The sequence below is a fragment of the Vicugna pacos genome, chromosome 12 (genome assembly GCF_048564905.1).
Source record: "Vicugna pacos chromosome 12, VicPac4, whole genome shotgun sequence".
In the NCBI taxonomy this organism is placed as follows: Eukaryota; Metazoa; Chordata; class Mammalia; order Artiodactyla; family Camelidae; genus Vicugna; species Vicugna pacos.
In genome coordinates this window covers 19,166,903-19,188,298 of record NC_132998.1, presented here as the reverse complement: position 1 = coordinate 19,188,298, position 21,396 = coordinate 19,166,903, and the positions used below count along the sequence as shown (strand labels likewise).

Below are 21,396 nucleotides of genomic sequence, written 5' to 3'. Positions count from 1 at the left end.
TCTATATATATAAACAAAGAGTGGTATTAAAAATATTTAACAACAAAGTAAGTCCTATATGTGTATCTTTATATCTAAATCTGTCCATCTATCTAATGTATTTGCACAAGCTTTCAGTAATTGGTCTTTTATAGGCAAATGTACATAAAAACGCATGATGTATTATCCTCTTTAAAGATTATTATAGTGTAGCCACCATATCTCTGGTTCTGATATTAATGCTTGTATAGAATGCCACCTTCAGTAAAAGTAGGCTCCATAAAAATTAATATCTGAATTAAAGAAAACTGAAATTCATACTTGTTACATGAAACAGAACAATCTAAGTCTCCAGCCTACTTCCTTTTGTACTGACTGGGCTTGGCACTTTCCATTTTAGAAAGTGGCAATATGGTTAAGTGCATTTAATTTTTACTTTTATATTCATCCTCTACAAGAGTGAGAATTCAGATATTTTCCCATCCTTTCAAATCCTGAAAAGCTATGTTTATTTTTAAAAATATAAGAGTACTTGTATACACCTAGGGAACTGTATTATACGTCATTATTGACTTTTGTATGTTAAATTTCTGCTGTTGTGAACAGTAGGGAGCTACCAAGACTTCGAAAACCAAAATTAAAAGCAAAATGAAGATGAAACCAAAGGTATTAGCTTTATAACAGTGCGCAATAGTTTTTACTTAAAAAAATAGTGTTTTCTGACCTTTGCTTTGTTCATGTTGGCGGTCTAAGTACTTTGTGGCAAGTGTTAGATATGACTCCTGTTCTTAAGAAGTAAATTCTGCACAAAAGATAGAGAACAACCCCAAACCAATATGTCAGCAAATGTCAGTTTACAAGATTTATATTTTATACATAATTGTTAGAAGCATATGTTTAGTATAGAACACAAGACTCCAGATAAGATCTGATTAAATACAATCTTCGTAGCCCTTATTTTTATCAGCACATTTAGCATCTCCTGTCTCTAAAATTTAAGTTCAGTGGGAACAAAGATGTTTTTGACTTGTCCTCCTTGGCTATCCCTATATTTGGAATACTCAGAAGTGTTTGGTACATAGGATGAGCTCAATAAACTTTTGTTAGTGATTTTTATTATCCTTAACATAAATCCTTAATTCTGTGGTTACTGATTCAGTTTAATTGGGTATTCGCTTTTTACCTCTCTCATTACAGTATTGATTCATATTCAGCATTATCAATTCAGAGTTCTGGATTTTTGTTTGGTTTTTTTCCTTGTTTGTTTTTATAGCCATGACTTCCCCATCTTGTATGAATGTCATTCAAAATCGGTGGTTAATACTGGTTTGCAGCAAGTACGGAGAATCTCATGAGCAAAGATGTGGTACCGCAAGCTAAGAAGTTTGTAAGGTTAGACCATCATTTAGCTGATATAGGTGGGTTGAGTTGATCATTGAAGCAATCGAATTAGACATGGGAGAATTTCTTTCAAAATTAGGGTCCAGCAGTGAGCATGGTTGATGAAAGGAGCTTCACATTTGAAAGAGTTGCTTAGAAGATTCAAAAGTAGTGTGGACTTAGTGTGGTTGGAATGGAATCTAAGAAAGCAGTAATGATTATTTCATTTTTCAAATTCAGAATTCAATTCAAATTTCAGAATTTCAAAGACTAGAATTCACTTTTGGATGACTAAGTGAAGAAATGGTAGCTCTGTCGTCCATGAGAGAAAAATTTGCAGTCTCACAAGACAATATATAGTTGAATAATGATTATAGAAAATGCATTTGAGTTAGTAGTCTCCTCCCATGGAGAAAAAAAAAGTGAATGATGATTGTCAACTTTTATGAAAATTTTAGCAAGCAAATAAACTCAAGGTGATAAAGTCTGAAAAAGTAATTCACCCCTTCCCCCCAAATCAAATTTTAACAATTCCTATAGAAATCACACATTTAACTTATCTCAATATATATCTTAGTTATTATTTAATCCTGTTCTACTATGATAAGAGAATATTTAAATTATATTTCTATTCTACTTTTAAACTTTTTAAGCCTTTCTTTTGTTTTCTTAAGATCAAAATTTATTAAAATCTTTGAGAAAGAAATTAGAGCAAAGTAAGTCTTCAGAAGTTTTTGTACTGTTTACTTTTTACTTAATTTGAAGAACAATTCCTCCTAATTCCAGGTAGAGCAATGAGCTGTAAGTCCAGAAATCATCATTCAGGAACAAAGTGTGCAAATATCTGCATCCATGAATTTCATGAAAGACTACAGAGAGAGTTACATGATGTTTTATTTTTTGACAGCACCAGCAAATTTTCACAAACTAAGATCAAGGTTAAACACCAAAAGCTATTACAATGGCTACTTGGAAATGTTACAAAATTGCCCTGGGAAGTATGGCCACAAACAAACAAGCAAACAAACAAAAATAAACCTTAGAGGTCAATATAAGGTAAAAAGTTAGCATAAGCACTTTCTTGCTGTATAATTACTTTATGAGTCAATTACAGAATGAGGGAAATCTTAATGGTCTGAAATGAAAGTTTGAGCCAGACAGTGTGACTTACTATTTTCTATTGTAAAAGCTACAAGTGCAATTGTTTACAGCATTTCCTTCATTCCACATGATGACCTGTAATGTTGTTGCAGCCCACAGCACTGACACTTCTCTCTTATTCTTTTGTTTTGTATTTTTATTTTCATGGTTAAGTTAGGAGTATTTATAATATTCTAAGACATATAAGACCAAGAGTTCTTTTGGCTGTGTCAAATACAGGACATATAATATAAAAGTAAAGGCTTGTAAATATACTAAAATTCATTGAATTGTACACTTAAAATGGGTCAATTTTATGGTATGCAAATGATATTTAAATAAAGCTGCTTAAAAGAAGAAGATAGAACCAGGACAGGATATTGCTTGCAGCCACTACTGATTTGTGACTTGAGATTCTTGGGTCTTCTGTGAAATACAGTAGAGTCAATTATTCATCCCCAACTTTTTCTCTTAAAGTGCTCCTCTTCCCCAGATAATTTTCTGACTTCAAAAATGTTCAAACAGCTTCCATTTATAAAAAACAAGCATGAAACAAAAGAAAACAAGTCTTTCTTTATCCTTCCTTCCTCCTTTTCTGCCTTCTCTCAAGTTTTAAGTTTAATAAAATAGTCTGCACACTCTATTTCTATATCTTTATACCCCACCCTATTCTGGCCCCTCACTTTATTATTGGATTGAGATCGACCTCATAGAGTTCACTTGTTACTCTTAAGTTGCCAGATGGAGTGATTCTGCACAGTTCTCATCTTCCTGGAACTCTCTGAGCTAGGAGACATTCTGGAGAATCTCTTTCTATTAACACATTTTTGTTTGTTTTTGAGTTCAGTGATACTATTTTTAACTTGTCATATCCCTTCTCTAATTCCAGTTTTACAGAATTATTCTTTTTTTTTTTTTTTGGCTCATCTTGTAGGGTTCACCTCTCTCAGTCCTAGATTCTTCCCACCTATTTTCTATCATTGTCTTGGCATTAGCTCTCACACCTCCATGAAAGTAACACCCAAATCCCTAGCCCCATCCTTAATCACTCTCTTAAGTAGGGGTACAGATTTCCACTTTCCTTTTGATTCCTCCACCGTCTCACACTGAACCTTAAAAAGCCATCTTTCCCCTTCTTCCAGACTTTATCTCCCAATCTTAATTAATAATATATTCATACATCTAGTCAACCATCCTGTAATGTTTATAGGATCCTTAATTCCTACTTCTTTTTTAGTTCTCTATATCCAGTTAGTTACCAAGTCTGTCATTTCTATCTTGAAATTTCTTTCACATTATATAAAATCTTTCCCTGTTTTCATAATAATAAACAATTCCCAGGACTTACAGGCAAGGAAGAGACTAATGTTACATATACAGTCTAGGAACACAGAATGCTCTCAAGATTTTACTTTTTGTAACCCTCCAGGGGGCTGTCCTGACACAAAGCTTAACAAAATGTTAGAGAACAAGGTCTTCAGAATCAGGCCAGGACTGGTGCTATTACATAGGACACATTGCTGTGAATTAGGAAAATAATTCTTCTAAAATATGCATCTTTTTATCAAAAATATAGTCATAATACTGATTTTGTAAGACAAAGAAACTCTATTGTCACTTGTAGGGGGAAATTCAGTAATAAATGTCCCAGTCCGCCTGGTCTATCTCCTTATCCATAGTGTTATAAGGAGTGTGCTAACTGCACAGCCGTACACAGGAACACTGGGTGTGTCTGTGTTGTTCACATCCCCGCCCTACAGCTATGTAACCTTGGTAGGGTACTTAACCACTTTAAACTTCAAATTCATGACTCATAAAATATGAATAACACTAATAACTCTTTCAGAGAGTTTTTAGCAAATGTAAATAAGAAATATACTTTTGTGTGTGTATATATGTGTATATATAATATATAATATATAATATATATTAAGCAACTTCACATTTACCTGCAGATGTTCTCAGTCCACTGCCCCAATAGGACAAGTCATTATAAGATGCCAGATTGTGGAATTCCTTACACTAACATAAAGAAGAGATGAAAATACTATTGGCTTTAAGAGCTCACTATAAATCATTAAAATTTTGGTCTCAGAGAATATACCATTTGAGGACATTTCAAAAGACTTAGAAGAATAATTGTCCTGTTTTTCCAATAACTAAAGGAATAGCCTAGAATTTAATGTTTATACCTGAATGTTGCTGCTAGCCATTTGGACAAAATGATGAGAAGGCTATTAACACACAATGACAAAGTGTCTTGGCTTCATCATTTCCATGTTATGATTATATTTTATTATTCTCTTATTTTGGGGTCAGCACACTACAGGCCATGAGTCTTATCCAGCCCCTTACTGTTTTTGTAAATAAAGGTTTCCTGGGACGTGGCCACACACACTTATGTGTGTGTTGTTTAAGCTGCTTTCCCACCACAGTGGTACAGGTGGGCAGTTTTCACTGGGATCTGTTGGTCTATTAGGCACAGAACATTTATGATCTGGCCCCTTACCTAAGAAGTTTGCTAATCTATGCCTTTTTGATCACTTTAAAAATATTAATTCACTTGAACTTCCATTTTGCTCAATTTTACACATATGAAAAAACAAAGGTTGTATTAATCTGGACCATGGTGTATCTGATTTTTCCTTCCAAAATATCTTTAATGGATCAACAATGAACAGGTACTTTCAGTATGCTGCCTTAAACATGTACAGTTCTTTAGGCTTTGCCCAAAACCAAACAACATATACAACAACAAAAAAAACACTAAGGCAGATCAACTTGTTTCTTTTCACTAGATTTTTATTGGCACCACCTAGAAAATGTTTCCTGTAAGAAATAAGTTTTCCAACAACTGATCTTTTTCCTTCTTTTAACATTAAAAACTGATAGTGGGGAAAAGTCCATTTAATATTCAAAAGAGCCATGGGTTTGATGACATGGTGATGGAGTTTGTTCCCTGTTGGAAACTATTTTTGATTGAAACTCAGGGAACTCTATGAGTACCTATTTTGTTCATTAAAGCAAGTAGCTGAAACCATACCTTTCACACGGGAAGACTGTTTTGCAAGATTTAAAAATAATAATGTATGTTAAAAGCTTGGTAAATAATTATTTCTCAATAATAGCTATTATTTTATTATAAAGATCAAGTTCATTAAGTAAAATAGGTCAAATTAATTCAACATATCCTTCAAAAAGTCTATTAAATACTCAATTTCCCATCTATTTGTTTTGAATTATTTTAATTTCTTCTGTGTATTACTTCTCATTTTTAAAAATGAATAAGAATTTAACCCTCCTCACTTTTTCACCTGCCACTTACAAAAATTCTACCAAAGAAATTTATAATTTAAAAGCTAGTTTTCTTGTGTCATATGGATGTGTAGATACACCTAAGTGTATAATTAGTTATGGAGCCAGGACATATACAGCAAGCCTTAAGAGATTTATTTTTTATCAAGCTTTCCAATGTCTTAAATATCAACGGCCAGGGATTGGACCTTAATTATAATTACATCCTCCAAGAAGTTTGCTTTCACTTAAGACATTCTTTTTGTTTTTTTAAGACGTTCTTCGTAATGTGTATTAGAGTCAAGCCATGAAAGTTAAATTTTCCTTTATTAACTGTGAAGCAGTTAAGAAATACTTTGGGATCTAATATAGAAATTCTCAAGGTTAAATGAAACTGGTAGCAGAATTGAAATCTCTTTTTAAAAGAAAAAATTGATTATAAAAAGTACCATTTCCACTGATATAAAAATACAGGCACAAAGTACAACAGGATGCATATGACTGGATTAAGAAAGATTTTCATAGACAAGCACAGTTCAGTGCAGTCTAGCTCTTGTTTCTCCCCCTCCATTGTTATGAGGACTCATTTTAGCTGGAAATCTGAATCTTCCCAAAATCACTGTAGTTCTTGGAGCAAATATAAGAAATTTGAGGTTAAATTTAATCTGGATCCTTAAGATCTTGTAGTGGGAAGCTACAATATGGTTCTAGGATGTCCAACATATAAAATAAAATTTGAAATTGTTTCTCATAATTGTCTTTGTCTCAGCTTTTTATAGAGTGTATTTTTTTTTTTGAGGAGAAACCAAGTCTCATTTTAAAATTCATCTCAAAATGCCATTAATGAAGTAAGAAGGACTTTAAGGAAAGGTCAAAGCACTCTATTCAAGCCTCTTGTTTTGGATAGAGGTTCAGGGCTCATTGAGTAAGAAGATATGATGTCTTTCCTAGAATGACTGATCTCACCAAAGGGTAGACTTTCTCTTTTAAAGAATTTTGTGCAAGGCTGACAGAAGTCTCTTTTCTTTATGAAGTGGCATGACTAATGAATCAGGCTTTGTCTTACACTAGACAGCAATCACATGCTCACTAGTAAGATCACCTGTTAGCAAGAACTGCCTCATCTATAAGCAGCTAAAGGTGGAAACCAAGGACATGAAAAAAAAATTGAATGCAAAACAAACTTAAGGTCTTGAAATGGAAGTGCTCTCCACACAAGGAATGCTAATCTTGGGATGTAAGCGATGACTGTCTTAGGTCGCTCAAGCCATCTTTGAGTAGATGAGTAAAGTGCTAGGAACAGGCGAATCCACAGCCACATCTGCGACAAAAGGTCTCACATGAGACAAGAGGGATGAAGTCAGATGTGGGGAGATTTTGTGTAAGCCACTGGAAGACTCACTAACACTGCCCTCTCACACTTGGGTCTCTGTCTTTGGGCAACTGTCTTGATCGTTCAAAACAGAAAATTGAAATCTCAGTTCAGGCTGGGCATTAAATATGGGCCCAATCTTATGCTGAGTGTGTGTCAGAGCTCCCTGGGTAAACCTTTCTCTCCTTTCCTAAGGGTTCCATTAGAGACTAGTCTTTCCCCTTCATGTATTAGGCACAACTTAAATGTAGTATGAATTCTGTTATTTTACTATCTTATGTGGGGTAAGGGGAGAGTTGGCCATTGTTATTTCTGCCTTTCATAAAATTTGTCATCAAAGTGAAGTACTGGAACAAGAGTAGCCAAAAGCAATATCATGAGGTGAATAAAGCATCATAAAAGGCCATAAAGTTAATTATCTCTGTGTGTACACTGTCTTCTTAGTTGTGCTCTATTACAGCCAAAGTGGATCCTTATTGATTTATTTAATGTCTGCTTATATTTTGGTTCCTGCATCTGATTTCACATCTCTTAAGAGAAAAGAATAGCTTGCCCTTAGAGCAGTGATGTCAGTGATCAAAGTGACTGATAGTTAGAAACCGAGAGCTCCCTTTCCTGTTCTCTTCCTTCTGCTATTTTTCATTAGTCATCTTGGGAGATTACATTTTCCTTAGACTACTAATTGGATATAATTTTGCATTGTTGCTTAAGAAATTATTAGTCCTTAAAGTTAAATTTTGTGACAGATCAACATTTCAACTGATTTACTTTCCAGATCTGCTGTAATAGACAAAATGTGTCTCATTCTTGAGGAAGAGGTCTGTAATTCTCCTGTGTGAAAATACTGAGTCATGAAAGTATGTCTGGAAAAGATTTTTGTCCTCAGCCCATCACATGGTTTCCCCCTTAATTAAAAGAAGGAGGGATTCTAAATGTCAACTCTGTTTTCAGTTGACCAGAGGAAAGCCCGTAACAGCCTCCTCTATCTTGTCAAATCCAGGGAACATTCCTCAGCCCTCTTCTGATTTTGCTCTCTGCAGATCTCCACACTCTTTTTTTTTTTTTTCCCAGAAAATAAATTCTAGTCTACTGTTCGATATCCATAAATGGGGCAAGTTTAGCAGTGTTATTAGTTTTATTTATAGTTTATAGTTATGTAGTCTTATTTAAAATGCTAATTTTAGTACAATTCAAGAACGCTGAATAAGATGGTATTATATATATATGATGAATTTGATATAATTCACCAATAAGCTTTGCAAACAGTAAAAATTCATTTAGGTTATAAGTCAAATTTCTTTAGCTGAAAAGTATTTTCCAAGTTTTAAAATGTATTTTACAAATATTCCAAAATATTACTGTAGGGATCAAAGCAATAAATAAAGACTTCTAGAAGATTAAAACATTACTGATTTTTGGAGAAAATGTTAAAAATCATTGCTAAAAGTAAAAACATCTTTATCTTCAAGCTAACTAACTGTAACTTCATAATTATTGATTTGTAGATTTCTGCTTTGGGTGGTTTCTGAAGCTAATTTCAGAACAGCCTTAAGGTAAGCTGTTTGCTTGGGGGGTGTGTATATGTTTATGTGTGTATTTTAGTTTTAAAGAATGAACATATATGGTAAAACTGTGTGTAGTAGAATATTCAAATATATTTATAGCTGCTGAGCATTGAGAACTTTTCAAATTCATGATAAACACTCAATGTTATTGGTTCTATTTTATCTTTCTGTGAATTTCTCAATTTCAAAAATATCAAAGCATATAATAAATTGTTTGATGACTACTTATTAAATGTCTTCTCAGTACCCGTTCGGAAAATACTCATATAAGTAGATTGCTGTGCAAATACCTAGAACAATTAAAGAGCAATTATTACTGAAGACTGTAGGGCTCAATATTGCTGAGTTAATAGAGGTTGGGATGAGTTATCAAATACAGGCTGGAGTAATGGGGACATGTCATGGAATTTAATAATAATAATATAATAATAATAACAACAACAACAACAAATAACAACAGCAATAATAACCCTATTTACTTAACATAGGCACTCTACTGCAACACTTCCTATGCTTTATCTCATTACAGTTCTCACAATTTTACAAAGAAAAAGTATGATTCTTATTACTATTACTAATTTCATTTTACGATGAGAAAGCTGAGGTTAGTTAAAGTGATATCACTGGTCAGTGGCATAGTTACCAGCTGAGCCTTAGTTAACACGCAAGTTTTGGTTTCCTATCACTATGTAAACTACCTGGAAAAGATGAATTGAGCTGAATTTGGCAAATTTGGGATTGGGGAGACCATGAGAAGGAAATATTTTGTGGTGTGAAGACCACTAACAAAAGCGTGTAAGATGCTATAGATACGCACTGTGCTAGACTGACAAGTTGGAAGGAAGGGCATTTGAGGAAAATGTAATTAAAAGTTGTATAGCCGGAGCAGACCGAGATTATGGCATTTTTTGGTGGATAATATTAAGTGATTGCTCCAGTTTCATCTCCAATGTCCTCTACCTGGTTTATTACCATTGTAGTTGAGTTTAAAAATCCACAATCTGGTCAGAGGGATCAGTTAAAAAATAACAATAAAACACTAGAATTAGAAAGGATCTTTGAAAATTATCTAGTCCCAGCAAATCAAGAAACGATGTCCTCATTCTAACAGAGGCAATGGAAATAGAGAGGCATGTTATTGCCGGAAGCCATGAAAGCAAACAAATAGTACAGTTCTTTAGGATAGATTAAAGGGACAAAGGAGAGGAAGAACAGAGAGGGTTTTAAGTTTATTCCCAGAGCAAAAAAGGAAAAATCTCAAAAATGATAGAAAGGGAACATAACTATTTTGTTATGAGAACAGAATGAGTTTTGTTTCTCTGTTTTGCATCTGAAATATCCAAGGGGACCCATATTCACATATCTTACAGGACACAGAAAGTCAGATGAAGAAGAAAGGTAAAGATTGGGTCCTAAATCCATTCAATGTATTTATTACTTTAGAATGAGTGACTACTATGGAAAGATTAGTGTAAGAATAGAAGGACATGGGGCTGATATTTAAACACCATTTTCAGTTGAACATTTTAAAAATAAAACTTGGCTAGGTAAGCTTGAAAAACATATGTGAGAAGATGCAACCTGCAAAATGGTCTTGCCTCCTCTGACTAACTGTAAATTCTCAGAGGTTTTATTTGCTTGGAATTTGTTTATTTCTTTGTTTGTCAATATAATGTTGATTTTTTAAAAAGTAAGCAATGCAAATTACTTAAAACTGAGCTCTGGAAAACATGTATTTTAAATGCTGACAATATCATTTATTCCCCTTGAAGCGTTTAAGCATTTTCTTTCATTGGGCATTATCACTATCCTGTTAACAATGCTTCAGGTAAAAATAACTTAAAATTACTTTTATTTCAGAATCTAAACCCTCATTCATTTATTGTGCAATAAAATATGTGAATTAGATGATAAACAAGGAGAGAAAGAGAGAAGGGAAACTCAGAATACAAGTTACTTCATTTGAAGTGATGCCTTTCACTAATGCTGGCCTACAATACTATAATATTTTTTATAATATTATAAGAGTTTTTCATTTAGAATCATTTCTTTATCTTTAACTTTGGTCATCTTAATTATAACATGTCTTGGTGTATAATTATAATATGTCTTGGTGTAGGACTGTTTGGGTTTTTCTTGTTTGGGACCCTCTGTGCTTCTGTACTTGGATATCTGATTCATTCTTTAGGCTTGGGAAGTTTTCAGTCATGATTTCTTCAAATACCTTTTCAATCCCGTTTGCTCTTTCTTCTCCTTCTGGGACCTCTATTATGCATAGGTTTGCATACTTTATTTTATCCCATAGGTGCCTTATATTGCTTTCATTGGTTTTTATTTGTTTTTCTGCCTGCTGTTCTGATTGGTTGACCTCTGTTACCCATTTTCTAAGTCACTTATTCATTCCTCTGCATTATTTAGTCTGCTTTTGACTGCCTTTAGCTCAGCTCTTATCTCAGCCATTGAGTTTTATGTTTTTAATTGGCTCCTCTTTATAGTTTCTATTTCCTTTTCATAGCATTCTCTGTTTCTATTCATTCTGTCCCACACACACTCAGCCAGAACTCATACCCCTCCTCCCCAGCCCTCTGAGGCTGCCTCTGTGCAGTGGGTCCTTGCCTTCTCCCTGGGGTGGTCACCGATCTCTAGCAGCCAGGTTCGGCTTGTCTTTGCTGACTTGCATCTAGGGCTGGGGATCACAGGGACCCTCTATGCTGGTTTTCCTTAGTTCTGTCTGCCAAGCAGCTGCCACTGTCTCCTCTGAGCCTTGGAAGCTTCACTTCTGTCCTTACTGACCTCCCAGGTGGAGAGAGGGCATCCCAGCGTGATGGTGCCTTTCTTCCTTTGCCACTCCATCCCTGCAGGACCAGTTGTGCACCAATTTTCTTTTTCTTTTTTCTCTTACTGGATTTCGCTAAAATCCTCCTGTATTTTGAAGTAAGAAACATTCTGCCAAAGCTCAGTAGGTGTTTTGTGCAATTCATTGGGTCTGTAAATGTAATTCTTGGTGTATTTGTGGGAGAGGGCAACCTGTGAGTCTCTCTAGTCTGCCATCTTGGCACCTCCCTTGATCCAGCTACATTTGTGATTCAAAGAAATGATTATCAAAGAAAGAAACATCACAGAAACAAAAATAGTCAGTGCAAATTACCTGAGAATATGGACCATGGGACACATGATGAACAGAATGAAAAAAATGTGAAATGTGTAATTGGTGTTCTAAAATCAGAAAGTAGAAATAAGGAAGTGGGGGAAAATAATTAAATAAATATTCAATAGCAGGGAATTTTCCAGAAATGTTGAAAAATACTTAATCTACAGGTTGTGAATGCTTATGGAACATGAGACTGGATAAATTATAAGAAAGTTTACATGTAAACACTTGAAAATAAAACCGCAGAATACCAACACTAAAAGAAGAGCTGGAGAAGAGACAACACTGCTAAGTGAAAGGCAGTTAGACTCACGGACGACTTCTAAATAGCTGAGCTGGAAGCCAGGGACATCAGGATTTAGGATCTAGTCAAAAGATTTCAGTTTCCTGTGAGCAGCTCATGCCTCGTGCTACTCACATCCATCTTCCAGTTACATGTTATTGTGAAGGCTTTATTTGTGTTCCTCCACTCAACTTTTAAATGCAGTGTAATATTTCTAATATCTAACAGATGTGAATGAGCATAAATAAAAGTATAATATTAGCTATTCATTAAATATTAAATATTCATTGTCAGTTCATTGTGCTTGCCATAATGCAGTTTCTACTCTAGGCATTGGGGATGTACAAAAAAATCCCTGTCAAGTTATCTGTTTATGTCAATCTTTCACAAATTAGAAGTTGTAAGAAGTGTAAGGTAAAGTCATACCTTTCTTATTTATAAGACACTGTCTCTCATTTGTCTGCCACTACCTCGATGTCTTTGTAACTTTTATCTTATATGATTTTCAACAATTCCATGTACTCTCTTAAATGCTACAGTTTACTCAGGACTTGACGGCTGTCATCAATTCAAAGCAATTTATTTAGCACCAAATATGTGCTCATTCTTGTACTTGGTACTTTTGGGAACAATGGGAAATGAATCATAGCCCTAGTGTATCTTTCATTGCCATTAAAGACTATTTATTATTGTAAATTTTGGCAGACTCTCCTCATTGTTATTTCTGTTGCACAATTGAATTATTTAGAATGTTTAATAAATTGAGTTCCTCATCAATTATATTAGAATAAATTATTGAATAGATATTAAGAGTCATTGCTTTATTTTTCAAGCATGGCTAATGTAAGGAAATCTCATGACTTTTAATTCCATTTCATCAGAACAATGATTTTTTTTATTCAGGAAGTGAAAATCTAGGAAGGCACAGGGATTTAGTGCCTGAGATTCAAGGAATAAAACGAAATGACTGTGGACTTTTCATTAAGCAAACATAAGCTTTATTTTCTCCCAGAATTATACAACAGCATTCATCTGGAGTTTAAGAAAACAATTTACTAATTATTAGTAAATAGTAATTTGCTAGATGTATAATTTTATCTGGAAAATATGTAATGTCTTGTGACACCTCTTTTGTAAAAGATAGAAGATTTAGTGTCAAACAGAATTGGTTTGACTTCTCGCTTTGCAAATTACTAGCTGTGACTACTTAGCCTTCTTCTCATGATTTAAAAAAAAATTTTGAATTCAAATGCAATCACACCTCTATTTTTTCACATAACTAGAAACTTGGCATGGCCATTTCAGCAGGAAGTCCAGTGCCTCCCTCTTGAGGTCCTCTCTACTCCCATTCCTATTGCTGAAGATTCCCAGAGAATTACTCTATCTAATATAGTCTGTCTTGCTTCCAAAACCCAAGCAGAGAGAAAACTGGGAAGTCCATCCATTGCTTTCTCTACACATGGAGCTGCTATGGAAAACTAGTTCCCCACTACATTCCACCTGCATTGCTACAGGGATGTCCTGTCGGAACTGATCCCTGCACACTTTAGGCTAATGAGTCCATCTGTCATCCAGAAGCTCAGCTGTAGTTCCTACAATGTCCACTACCACACAGTAGTCAGGACAGGAAAGGCTGCCAGCTGCAGCCGTTCCTCAGGCATCTCTAAGCCATGGTCCTGAGCTTGGGTCAATGGCCATGGTCTTCTTTGCCTCATGGTGACCTCTTTGAGGCTCTTGGTATCCTTTCCTACCAACAACCTCAGTAAGAAACAGAAGCTGTTTAAGAAGGTTTCAATAGGGTTAAATCACAAAGTGATCCTTCTCTAATCCCAGAAAACCTCTCAGATGATTTATTCAGTGAGCCACTCGCTGGCTTATACAGCGAGCCATAATTTAGCAGGTCATAAAAGGTGCTATTAATCTTTTCCCCAGGGAAATAGGTACCTACGGGGTTATTAAGGGCAAATAAAATGACTCTTTAAAAAGGAATTCTTTCTAGATGACATATTAAGTTCACTAGTGAAACTTCTTATCTTCCTCTTAGGTTCTGCCTCGTCAGATACCTTGTACATCCTGTAGCTGTGAGAATTAATATGACACATGGCCAGTGCCTGCTACATAGTAGACACTTAATGCATTTTGATTTTATTCTTTGTCTTATATTCTTAACATTTAGTTTAAACCTTTTCTGTTATTTTTATTTTTCACTTATATTTCCTAAATGAGATTATAAAACCTACAAGGGAAGAAAGTTGTATCTTGTGCGTTTTTCTTTAAGCCTCAATAGATTATTCAGCATAATGCCTTACAGAAAAATATTAATTTTGCTATATAATTATTGATTTAGTGATTATTTTGAAATTTTTTTTCCATAGGTAGATAATGCAATCTGCTTTTTAAATTTCCTTGTATGACTTTCTGTTATCATACTAATGGTAAGTTATCATTCTGAGAAGAAGCTTGGCACAGAAAGGATATTAAATTCTAATGTATACATTTGCATCTTGATTATTGAATTGCCTATCAGTCAACAACATAAATTGCTTAGAAATGTTCATAAACCCTTGAAATGATGAGCTTCTTTACTTCTCAGAATTTGTGATGCATGAATACATTTGTATGTATCATCATGAAAAGAACTTAAAGAAACTTGAATTTGAATTCTAGAGATCTCCTAACACCTGTACATGTACAGGCCAGCCAATTAATGTGCTTCGTGTGGCACAGTGGAGTAACAATAAAAAGATTATTATATTAATTAGAGGAGATAATTGTGTAAATGCTCTATAATAGGAGCTCTCTAAAATTGCATGCTTATATTGAAAAAAAATTAGAGAATAAAAGAAATAACTCTTAATCTCACATCTCAGTTATAAGCTTTTATTAACATCTTGAGATATTTTGAAGTCCCATAAATCTTAATATTCTGTTTTTTCACTTCATCTTATATTGTGCTAAACTTTGAAACTTTTCATGTCATAAATTCTTTGAAAACACTTTTAAATATTATCCTTTATATAATTCGGCCATTTTATGTAATTTGTATTTATGTAACCACCTCATGGTTACATAAGTCTTTTTTTCTAATGTTTGACTTAAAGGTAATTTTATTTTTAACATCCTTGCAATATTCTCATGTTCATGTCTATTTTCACAGAAAATATGCTATGAACGTTTGAGGGATTCCTACATTTCAGATGTCCACCCTTAATACTTGCTACTTTAACATGCCTAGATCCATCTAATCTTGAAATACCTCCATAGACCCATGACTTGTGCAAATCCTGTTATTTATTTTACCCAGGTTCACACCTGAGTGCTTCCGAGTGGCTCATGCTAGTAGCACTCACTTCATCCGTTGAGTGATCGCATGCCCCTCTGTCACTCTGCTTAATTGTCCGCTCCTCTCCGCGGTTCACATTAAGCCTATCTTTACTACAGTGTTATAATAATCCATAGGTTTCCTAACATCAAACTGTCCTTCCATCCAAAAGAGTATTCATTTAACTTTATTTCTCATTTAGCACCTATGACCACATTTTTTTTCCTTTAGCACTATCACTTCATCTCTATTTTTTTCCTTCCTGGGCTTCGCTTGTTAGGTTTGTTATCAGAGCTATAGTTCTAGGTTTATACAGTCAAAGCGGTAGCCTAAATCGTGTTCTACGGAGTGCAGTGCAAACATGGGAGAATTAAAGTTAAATTTAACAATAACTTACCATTATGTAACCCAGTGGCTAAAACTTTGGGAAACAGAATGAGTTTTCAAATGTGACAATTTTAACACCGAGCTCAAAACAAGATAAAATAGTTCAGACATAGACATAAGACTTTGTCTTTTACACTTGAAAATTTAATTCTATAGATAAGGGGTGGTAGGAGATCTGACTTGACACCAAGTTGTATGAAATAAATGATTGTACTCGTTAGAAGGACCACACAGTATATGCACCAACAAAGCAGTGCAGCTGCCGATAAAGCTAGTGTGGGGTTACACTGGGTTCCCAGATCACAGAGAGGGTGGCACTCTTCTCACGGTGTTTCTGAGATTCCTTCCAGCTGCAAATTCTAGTACATGAAAGGCTTGTGCAGGGTGGATGGCTCCCGCTGTTATGACACACATCCGGTTGGCCTTTGGCATTTGTCGTATCCAGCTGATGCCCTTTGCTGCCTCTAAAGGGTTAACACAGGTGCTCATTAGGAGTCAGCGAGTTCCTCCAACAGCTTCCTGAGATGGGCAGTCTAATGGATAGAAACCACATTCCCCTCTTATCTCCAGTGAGCTGTTGCCACCTCTGTGGTACTATCACCTCCTGCTACCAGGAGGCCTCTTACAAAACTCACCCCGAGGTTGGAGCGTCCAGCTGTGGTCGTGGACCACCTGAAGCAGTAGGAAACTCACAGTTCTCCCAGTGCATCGCAAAGTCCCGCAGGAAACTAAAGTGGGCTTTGCTCTCTTCCCCTTGGCTGTGCCTCTTGGCCACCTCCCAGCTGTGCAGCTTCCAGGCCCTGGCAGCACAGGAGATATCTGAGATTCTGCTGCTCAGTAACCTGCAAGCAGGAAGGAGAGCCAGCACCCCGCATTCAGAATCGCTTCTGAATCTCAAGGGAGGGTTTTCTGTCTACCTCTCTCTCCCTTAACACCACCCAACAGAGGCAGGAGGGTGTTAGTGTCAATCTCCTATTTCTCCATGAATTCTTCTCTCCACCCCTCTCTCTGAAGCCCCTTTTAAAATTTCTTTTATATTAAAAATATCCTAGAAAATCAGTTCTGCCTGCTTCCCAAGGAACCATGACCCTAACTCAAACTTGAGAAAGGGTCCTTTATAGCATTTAAGGGCTGAGCCTTGATTTTCAGCCAGTCAAGGGTTGTTGCCACAGAATCCCTGCCTTTTCCTTTTAGACACAGCTTATATGAGTGAGACTTCCCACTAGTCTATGGGTGAGATGGAGAAGGAGCATTTTTCTCATTGTTTATTTTTATTTGTATTGATGTAGAGTCAGTTTACAATGTCATGTCAATTTCTGATGTACAACATAATGTTTCAGTCATACATATACAGACATATATTTGTTTTCATATTCTTTTTCCTTATAGGTTACTACAAGATATTGAATATAGTTCCCTACACTATACAGAAGAAACTTGTTTATTTGTTTTAGATACAGCAGTAAGTGTCTGCGAATCTCAAACTCCCACATAATCATTTTTAACCTTCCTAAAATACCTGGGAAGCAGGTAGCTTGTGCAGGTTCACAGAGCATTAGTAGTAAAACTACAAGGTAACGTGGATACCTGTTGTTAGGATGTACAAGTGAAATGGCAAAGAAACACAAACATCATTTTGTTAGGCTCTACAGAAATTGACTCTGAAAATACACTACATATCAGAAAAGACCTTACCCACATCTTCCCCCTGAGCACTGGCCATGGTTGATTCATCACTGTGGGGAGAGAGTTATATTGAAGTGAAACAAGGAGTAAAAGTCCTGAAGAGGTACCCTAGCCAGGCCACAGATGTTTCAAGGCACCTGCTATGTGAGCAGCACTGTTTGGAGTTTAATGAATGATTTAAAAGAACAAGAAATTTGGTTCTATCCATCAAAGATCTCATAATCCGTGTGAGGGCATGAAATTGAACTGAAGAATTAGCAGAAAAAAAGTTGTGTTAAGGCGGAAGGTGCTGATCGTAGGAATTCAGAGATAGGAGAAGAGTGTCGAAGTTGGTGTCCTAAGGAAATGTTTCTTGGGGAAAACAGCACTTGAGCTGAGATTTGTGGGGAGAGGTGACTGGGCTGAGCTCAGCTCTCAGCTCCTCCACTCAGTTGTTTGTATTTTCTTGGGGCTATTAGTTAACTTTTTTGAATCATACTTGGCTATAATAGTAAAACAAGGAGGCAATGCCTACTTTCCTTATTTCAAAAGTTGTGAGGATTAAATAAGATGTTTTATATAAAATATTTAGAATGCTTATCAAAAAAGACATTTAATCATTATCATTTCTCTTTCTTCTCTTCCCTTTGAGATAGATAAAATTTGAGTATGTAAAAGAAGGACATGAAAGCATTCAAGAAGGCAGGGAAGGGAAAATATTGTAAACCAAAACCTTAAAGAAGGAAGGAACAGAGTAGCCACAGAGATGGAAACAATCTAGACTTAATTTTCAAAGACTTCTGCATTACTTTCTATCTTGATTTACAATTAACAGTCATAATTCTTGGTTGCATTTGTTTTTGTGTTTGTTTTTGTAATTGTTTTTATTCTCCATAAACCTTGGCAAAGTTTGTTCTATTAGATACTCAGGAAATGTTCATCATTTGTGTATGCATTAAGTAATTACTTGTTCAGCACCTAGTGTGTGAATAAATTCAGATTATATAGAAGATGCGAAACCTGATCATGAAGGATGCAGCATGTTGGACTTGGACATCAAATTTTGATATTCATGAGATGGAAAAGAATGCCTTGTCTCTCTTCCCCTCGAAGTTGTGCTTCATTCTCTACCATTCTTTAAACAGAATGAGACAAGCTGTGTTATTTCTCAGGGCTTCTTCTATGGGACTTCCTCTGCCTGGAATAAATCCTCTGTCCTCCACCTCATCCATCTGGAAAACACCTACCCTTTCTAACACTCAACTGAATGAAACCTTTCCTAAACTTCTTCCTCAGTTCATCATGGAGATTATATCAGTCTATCCTTTCTGCTTCCTCCAAATCTGGTACTTATTTTTATCAGTCCACCCATAACATTGCATCTGGTTGTTCACATCTCTCTGTATTAGATTAGAAATTTAAATATTGGGTCGGGTAAGGGGAAGGAAGAAATCTCATGTCAGTAAATTTAAAGCATTTCTCTTGTACATACCTAATAAATGTTCCACAATTCAGGACTTTACCTAGAAGTATGTAAAATGAGAAAATATTCAGAATTTTGACAAAATAGGGAATTTAATTTACTATCTCCAACTGAGATAAATACACTCTTTGAGCAGCACTTTTCCTAAATATTTTTTTAGCTATTCCTGTAAGAGACAGCAACATTATTTTTGTATTGCTGAAGAGCTTGGAGAGTAATGCCCTAGTGACAGCATAAACAGAACACAAAGGCCAGTTTGTTTTTATATCTAAATGGGGGATTGTTGGTGAAGAGCTGTGCCAGCCAGTACAGAGTGGAATAGTGTTTTATTCCTCTCAAGATAGATGGTTTGCTGAATTGCCTGAGTTCCTGCTGTTTTATACCCTGCCCCTCGAATTCGAAAATAAATAACTGCTCTTTTTTTCTTGAATGGATAGTGAGAAAACACATAATTTAAATAAAACTCAGCTCATCATATCGTCATTAAAAATACACCCATCTGGAATTTTACCCACATGAAATATTGGCAAAATATTAAATGTCTTATTTATAAATACTGTATTTTTAATATATCATTATTTAGTAAATCATTATTAAAACAGGGAATGATGGACAATTTTCTAATGAGTTACACTTTTAAAATGTTCCTTCAAATGAAGTGAATTAAGTTTTACATCATTGATAAAGCTATTATTTGAAACTTTTTTGCTGGGAGATAATATAATAAATTCAACAAATGTCTTCTGAGTGCCATGGTGGGAAGTTTCTGTAGGGGATAAACATGAAAAGATGCAGTCCCCACAACTGAACTCTAAACAAACAGAAAGAAAAATTATTACACGTACTGAGGATTGTAACACAGAAGGATGCAGGAAAGTTACAGGGACCATGAGCAAAGAAGGGAATGTGCTCCTCGTGGAGATGAACAATTGGAGAAGGCTTCACAAAGTGATGGAACTTGAAAAGTGAGTCTCACAATTGAGAAGGGAGAAATTAGAAGAGAGAAACGGAGTTGGATTATGGAGATCCTTAAACACCGAGAGAGAACTTGATTTCTGTCCTGTAGACATAAAGGAGTTGTGATGGCTAATTCTGTGCATCAGTTGACGAGGCTGTAATATCCACTAATTTGGTTTTGCTGTAGAGGTATTTTGTAGATGTGGTTAGCATCTAAAATCAGTTGGCTTTAAATAAAGCAGATTCCCCTACATAAGGAAGGAGGGCTTCAACCAATCGCTTGAAGGCCTTAAAGACAAAACACTACTTTCTCATACCACATATAAAAATGAGCTCAAAATAGATTAGACTTAAATGGAAGACCTGAAACCACAAAACCCCTAAAAGTAAGCATAGGCAGTATGCTCTTTGACATTGGTCTTAATGGTTTATTGGATTTGTGTCCTCAGGGAAGGGAAACAAAAGCAAAAATAAACAAATGGGACTTAACCAAACTAAAGTGCTTTTGCAGAGCAAAGGAAACTGTCAACAAAACAAAAGGGCTGCCTACTGAATGGGAAAAATATTTGTAAATGATGTATCTAATAAGTAATTAATATCCAACATATACAACTCAATATGAAAAAAAAACCCTACTAAAAATTGGGCAGAAGGCCTGAACAGACATTTTTCCAAAGAAGACATAGATGGCCAACAGACAAATTAAAAGATGTTCGACATCACTAATCATTAGGAAACTGCAAATCAAAACCACAGTGAGATATCACTTCACACCTGCCAGAATGCAAAAAGACAACAAATATCAAGTGTTGGCAAGGATGTGGAGAAAAGGGAAGCCTTGTACACTGTTGGTGTGAATGTAAATTGGTGCAGCCACTGTGGAAAACAGTATGAGAATCATCAAAAAATTTAAAATAGAACTACTATGCAATCTTGCAATTCCACTTCTGAATGTTTTTTCCAAAGAACAATACTAATTTGACAAGATATATGCATCCCTATGTTTATTGCAGTATTATTTACAGTAGCTAAGATATGGAAGCAACCTAAGTGCTTATTAACAGATGAATGGATAAAGAAGAAATGGTATAAATAAAAAATGGAGTGTTAGCCATAAACAGATCCAGTCCTGCCATTTGTGACAACATGAATGGACCTCGAGGGTATTATGCTTAGTGAAATATGTCAGAGAAAGACAAATACCGTGTGTTTCACCTTTACATAGAATTTTAAAAAAACAAAGCAAATGAACAAACATAAGTACAATTGAAAGGAATAGGGGATGAGTGAAATAAGTGAGAGAAATTAAAATGTACAAACTTCCGATTACATAACGAGTGAGTCATGGGGATAAAATACACAGTGTGGGGAGTATGGTCAATAATAATGTGATATCTCTGTATGGTGATAGATGGTAA

General features: G+C 35.3%; 1 protein-coding gene across 3 annotated transcripts in view; it reads left to right on the top strand.

The window, feature by feature from the left end:
• Positions 1-21,396, top strand: part of CNTN1 (contactin 1) — a 284,008-nt gene that overhangs the window by 68,338 nt on the left and 194,274 nt on the right. The window contains exon 2 of one of the 3 annotated variants that reach the window (XM_072972986.1): positions 8,671-8,718. The exons of the other annotated variants lie outside the window; for them this stretch is intronic. The gene's annotated coding sequence lies outside the window, so the exon portion shown is untranslated. The remainder of the gene's footprint in view (positions 1-8,670; positions 8,719-21,396) is intronic. 3 annotated transcript variants of the gene reach the window in all.